The sequence below is a fragment of the Phoenix dactylifera genome, unplaced genomic scaffold (genome assembly GCF_009389715.1).
Source record: "Phoenix dactylifera cultivar Barhee BC4 unplaced genomic scaffold, palm_55x_up_171113_PBpolish2nd_filt_p 000194F, whole genome shotgun sequence".
NCBI lineage: Eukaryota > Viridiplantae > Streptophyta > Magnoliopsida > Arecales > Arecaceae > Phoenix > Phoenix dactylifera.
In genome coordinates, this window is record NW_024067718.1 from 908,929 (window position 1) to 915,717 (window position 6,789).

Consider the following 6,789-nt stretch of genomic DNA (forward strand, 5'->3'; position numbering starts at 1 on the left):
GTTTTCATCAAGTTCGACAGGATCTCCGTCCCGGGCCAAGAAACCATAGTATCTGTCCGGCTGACGTAGTACTCTACCTGATCGCCTTAATGGTGCATCTAAGATGGGTTCTGGATCTGATCTAATCAAATCCGACTCAATTGGTTCAGTGGTTGGTGTCGGATCTTCTACATATTGAACTTCTCTAAGTTCAACATTAGAGCTATTAGTTCCTTCACTAAGGAATTCTTTCTCTAAGAAAACAGCTCTATTGCTTACAAACAACTTTTATTCTTCAGCAAGATAGAAATAATATCCTTTAGTTTCTTTAGGATAACCGACAAAGGAACATTTGTCAGACTTGGGTTCAAGTTTGTCTGTCTTCAAACGTTTGACGTACGCTGGACACCCCCAAACCCTAAGATGAGAGAGTACCAGTTTCCGTCCCGTCTACATCTCATGTGATGTTTTATTCACAGATTTATTTGGAACCTTATTAAGTATATAACAGGCTGACTCAAGTGCATATCCCCAAAAGGATATAAGCAGATCAGCAAACCCCATCATGGATCGAACCATATCTAATAGAGTTCAATTTTTCTTTTCTGACACGCCGTTATACTGCGGTGTACCAGAAGGAGTCCATTGGGAAAGAATCTCATTCTCTTCCAGATATGTCATAAATTCATTGGAAATGTATTCACCCTCTCGATCTGATCGAAAAGTTTTAATACTCTTTCCAGTTTGTTTTTATACTTCATTACGATACAATTTGAACATTTCAAATGCTTCAGATTTATGTCTCATTAAATAGACATAACTATACCTCGAAAGATCGTCTGTGAAAGTAATGAAATATGCATATCTGCCTCTAGCAGTTGTGCTTATTGGCCCACATACATCAGAATATACTAGGGTTAATAAGTCATTGGCTCGTTCACATTTTCCAGTAAAAGGTGACTTGGTCATCTTACCAAGAAGGCATGATTCACAGGTTGTTAATGATTCACAATCATTAATATTGAGGATTCCTTCTTTATTTAACCTGTTCATCCTATTCTTGTTAATATGACCTAGCCTATGATGCCAAAGATAGACATCCGTAACATTATCTGTTCTAGGGCGCTTATTGGACTTGTACATTACATGAACAGGTTGTGATAATATGTAAATCCCATTACTCAATTGTCCATGCATTACAGTAACACCATTCACAACAATATCACAGTAATTTCTTTTTATTGAAATCTTATAACCGTTCATGGCCAAAAGGCCTACAGAAATTATATTCAATAAGAAAGAAGGACAAAAGTGACAGTCACTTAAGACTATTATTTGAGAATTGAATACAAGTTTCAGAATTTTTAAAGCTAGAACTGGAACTGATCTTCCATCTCTAACATTTAGAAACCTTTCGCTTTCTTCAAATCTCTCACTGACCTGTAGTCCTTGCAACGAATTATAAATATTAAAAGGACTTCCGGTATCCAATACTCAGGTCGTATTATCACATATTGAAAAATTACAAGGTGTTATCATATAAGTACCTTGATCTGCAACTGATTGCATCTTTTTCTTTGGCCTGTTCGAGTCAAGAGAGACAATGTACTGAGGACAGTTCCTCTTCCAATGCCCTTGCTTCTTACAATAGAAGCACTCTGCCTTACTCTGATCAGCCTTCTTCTTCTTAGTCTGACTTTGCTCTGCACGATGTACCTTTTTCTTTTGATTTTTGTTTTTCTTCTTCCCTTGATTAAAGGTACCATGACCCCTGGACGAACCTCCCACTAAATTCACCGATCCTTTTAGGAGTTGGTGATCCTTCTCAAAAGTTTGTAGTAAACCCAACAATTGGTGATAATTTACTACCAGTTTCGTCATACGAAAGTTGGTGAGAAATGGGCGGTACGAACCAGGAAGAGAATTCAGTATAGCATCCTTCTCCAATTGATCATATAGGAAAAATCCGAGAGTGCCAAGGCGCTCGATTAACTCAATCATGTACAATACATGATCGGTCACCGAAGCTCCATCCTTCATACGTGCGCTGAAAATAGCACAACTAGTCTTGTGCCTTTCAACGTCATCAGGAATACCGAATGATTCATTCAACACTTGAATGATGTCTTCCGGCTGCGCATTCTCAAAATACCTACTAAACTCATCATTCATTGCAGCGAGCATAATGCAACAGACAGTGATATGATCACTGAGCCACTTCTGATAAGTTTCTCTGACCGTACCCCGTGCATTAGCAGCGGGCTGCTCAGGTGCCGGATCCATTATCACATAAAGGATTCATTCGTACTGTAGCACAATTTTTAGTTTTCTATACCAATTATTGAAGTTAGGACTAGTTAACTTGTCATTATCCAATAATGAGCGAAGTGACAAACTTGTGGTCATTTCTGCATAAAAGAAAATTTGGCTATTAGTATATGAATTGACTAAACACATTAGACTTGGACTTTAATCTAAAGGTACTCTCACTATTTTATACAAATTGTTAGCCTCTACCTCCAATTCGAAAAATTACTCTTAATTCTTTAGCGGGCACTAGAACCCAATAGATCGCATATAGGCCCGAGTGTGGCTCGGCTAACCCATATGCACCTATTGGTAGGTTCTTAACCAATTGCTTCACCAAGCAACTTCTAGTGATAATTTTGTCCTAGGTTCTTCGGCAGGCATGTGACGCCTCCACCGAATATCCTAGTCAAGTCCAACCATTAAATGATAGGGTTAAGTCTAATCAACTAATAGACGACCAAGCCCGAGTGTGGCTCGGCTCACCTGACCGCCTATTGAAGGTACACATAACTCATCATATATTGAATGACAATTCCAATGCTTGATAAGTACCAGGCATGTGGCGCCTCCAATAATTATCAAAATATTGGACCCATTATCATCCAACTTAATGGAAGGCTATGACCTAGTTATTCCCATAACCATTTCATTTTAGGGACCTAATAATTTTAGAGAATTTCATAATTAGGATAGATGAGAAGATCCGGTTAGTCTAATTTCTCCTACTGACTTCACCAAATCAGATTAGACTCAAACCGGTTAAGGAGGCTCCTAAATCAGTCAAACTGATTTTTCTTATAGGCATGGGCTAACTCGAATCATTAAGTGATCTAATCAAAATGTGATTGACCATGTCGGCCAGGTAAGTGAGATCGATGGAAGGGATATGCCATTAACTCGACAAAGACGAATCAGTGCGAGTAGCTCCCAATTAAAAACCACCGATCAAAACTGCCAAACTTACCTTAGACACCGACTGGTTAATCAATTTTGATTTGATTACTCAAATGACTCAGGCTACACCTCTGAGCCTAAATCAAGTTCCAACTTGTTTTAACTAAAGACATGGACTTGATCCATCTACAACTATTGTAAATTGACCTAAAATTTTCATGATCTAATCTAGTTACTACTTAATTAGATTTGATCAATTAATTTTATTTGTCCATGTATAATTCTAACCTTAGGTCTAACCCAATCCTAGGAACTTGATTCAAGCTAACCCATATGCCCAAAGAATTATGCAATGTCAATTAATTGAGTTACAATTCTATTTCATAACACTTAATTCTTAATTAAGTTTAGACTTATGAAAGTTTTGATCATTGCATATTTCTTTTTAATTACATATTAATTACAATCTTTCAGTTCTTAAAACATATTTTCAGATCTAAATTTTTATAATTAATCACATATAATCAGATTTAATTCATGTTTAAGTCATTATGTTTTATGTTCATGCATCACATATACATAACAACATGAATTAATTCAAACAACATACATGTTATGTATTTATTTTTTTACTTTTATTTTCAGATCTGATTTGTTCATTAAAATCAGAGATCATATAAATCATATGAATCTGATTTGTTCTTCGGTGTTAAGCATGCTGAATTTTATTTTATTTTTGAAAACCATGGTTGAACCTGATCGGATTGCCTACGTACCCCTTCATAAGGGGGATCAAGCCATACGTATTTCTTTTTAAGTTTCAAAAATGCAGCGAAAAAATCGAATCAAACAATTTAATTCATGCATGCTTACAAGATCAAATCTAGAAATCAGCACCTTAAGAACACATAGGATTATGCCGGAATCGTTTAAGCAATTATGCTAAAATTTTCATGCATGATTAACTATCAGATTTGAAAGGTAAACACTCTATTCCGATTAATCTCCGAATATCCATCGAATGGATTCTGGAGATAACTCCATGAGGAGCCCCAAAGGAGGGTAAAATCTCGGAGAATCGGACCTAGACACTGACTCCAAAATAAAAGATTAATATAGAATTAATACCATTTATGATGGAAGAAACTTGTGAATCTGATCTTTGACTTCGCAGCCACGCACACTAATGGCCTCTACGGATGATCCACGCGAAGCTCCGGGTTGATCTGATCCCGCGGAAGTGCTAGCTTGCGCGAAACTCTGTTGTGGCTGATTTTGTTTTTCCTAAAATCAATCAACCTTTGATTGATCTTATGAGATGAAGGAAGAAGATGAAGAAGGAGAAGAGGAGAAGTAATGAAGTGACCCTTTTCTAAATATTTCAGAACTCTAAGTTCTTAAAAAAATCATAATCACTAAATCCTTGGCGTGGGGAGGAAGATGAGAGAATTAATTCATAATGTCTCTCTTGCTACCCTTTTATAAATTGGGTTTAGGACTTCTCCTAATCTTATTAGGAGTATGGGACTATAACCCACCCTTGGGTTAATGCCAAGTGTCCAATCCTTCTGCTTATAGATGCATGACATGTGTCCACTTAATCAATTGTTTAATTTTCTAATCACATTAGGATTCCTAATCTCATTAGGAGAATTAATTGATTTGGGAGCATGCATCCTACGACGCCATGTGGACTTTAAAGTCTGCATAGTGTGAACATGATTTAAGTCATATTCATCCTACGACGACATGTGGTCTTTAAAATCCGCACAAACCTTGTTTAATCAAATTGACCCAATCATGAACCCAAATTAATTTGGATCGAACCCAATTTGATTTGGCTCATTAAATCAGCCCAATTGCAATCCAATTGCAATTCATTCCACTTAATTCTTCATAATAATGACTCTTAATTGACTAGAGTCAATCCCAATCTAATTGGATCAAGTCCGATCAATTAGGTTATGCCCAATCGGCTCGGATCGAATCCGATCGAATTAAGTCAAATCCTAATTTAGCCCAAATTGAATCTAATTCAACTTGGCTTAATTAAAGTCCAATAATTCAATCAAATTGAATTTATTAGTAATCCAATTACTAATTAACCCTCCAATAATTCAATAATTATTTTAATGCAACTTTTACTTAGGATAATTTGTCAATCGAATTGACCAAATTACCTCTGAATGATTCTTAATCATTAATCAGCCATTTGATCAACCTAGAAACTTCTATGCGTGTGACCCCATAGGTTCGAACCTAAGCCGGTAGCACAAGAACAACTTCTTGTACTAATCAAAATGACCATCTAGCAATGGTACCCGACGTCCGTATAGGCCGAATGATCGCAAAGCAACATTCAAGAACTCTTGGACTATGGTTACTGTATAATTTATCCCTATGACTTCTAAATGCCAGGATAACTTTAGAGTTCTGTCAACTCTGTAATAAGTGCATCCATGATGTGATTCAATTTTAGAAATCCTGTGACTTCTCACAAGGATTATCCTGGCCAAGGTTTTGCTAAATTGAACACAAGGCATTATCTCCTGTTTTTAGGAGGGATCAATTCCATCTTGACTCATAACTGACTAAACAAGTGCTTGACTATACCCAGTAACCTTCCGTCACTGAATTAGAAATTCAAGTAGTCCGATACCAAAGTACAGTGAGTTCTTTGCTAGTCACAGGTTGCGGTCTCAGGTCAGAAGGCCAAACTTATACCTATATCCACTCGAAACATCTCTTGACAGTAGAGCGTTCCGGAATTGATCACATTCAGTGAAATGTACTGCTACACTTCACCTGTGTGACATATCAGTGTCTCCACACTCCTTGGTTAAGAGGACAACCAACGTATATGTCATACAACGATCTAATCTCGATAATGTTGTCGTCCTAGTAACAGCATATCATTTGATCGCGAACAGTTTTAAGGACTTGAAGATAAATTCTCCTTTATCATAAAACAAGTCCTATGGACTTCATCATATAAGAGTTCATTTGAAGATGTACAATGAAATGATGAAAAATGCCAAATAACATTTTATTAATTTGTCAATTCATTTACAAAATTTAATCATCAGCGCACTGACGATTGACTCTTAGGATACAATTTCCAACAGTAATAACATCTTGCCCTAATAAAATCTGAGGCATAATTTTAAAAATGATATTTTCATTTGGCATGGAACTTTTTGTGCATCTTTCAAATATTGCAGCCAATAAATCGTAGCTCTCTCCCTCCCTTTCTCTTCCCTTCCTTGATCAAATCAAATTTACTTTTAAAATCAAAATAACTAAAATTTTAAAAATAAAAATTTCTAAATTTTCTAGATACAATTCTTAACCCTCTCGCCTGCTCAAAATCTCTCTCTGTCTCTCTTTGCCTCATAGCTAGCCCTATCGCTGCCTCCTCCTTGTCTCCAGCTTCTAGGGGTGGCAATTCACTCCGCATAATCGCGTATCTGACCCAACCTTAGTAGGGTAGCTTTTTTTTTTTAACCTACCCCAGTTAGAGTCGACAGTGGGTATGGATATTGATTTTGAAACCCGTAGTGGATCCAAGATGGATGCAGGTAATAGTAAAACCCGCCTCGAACCTGA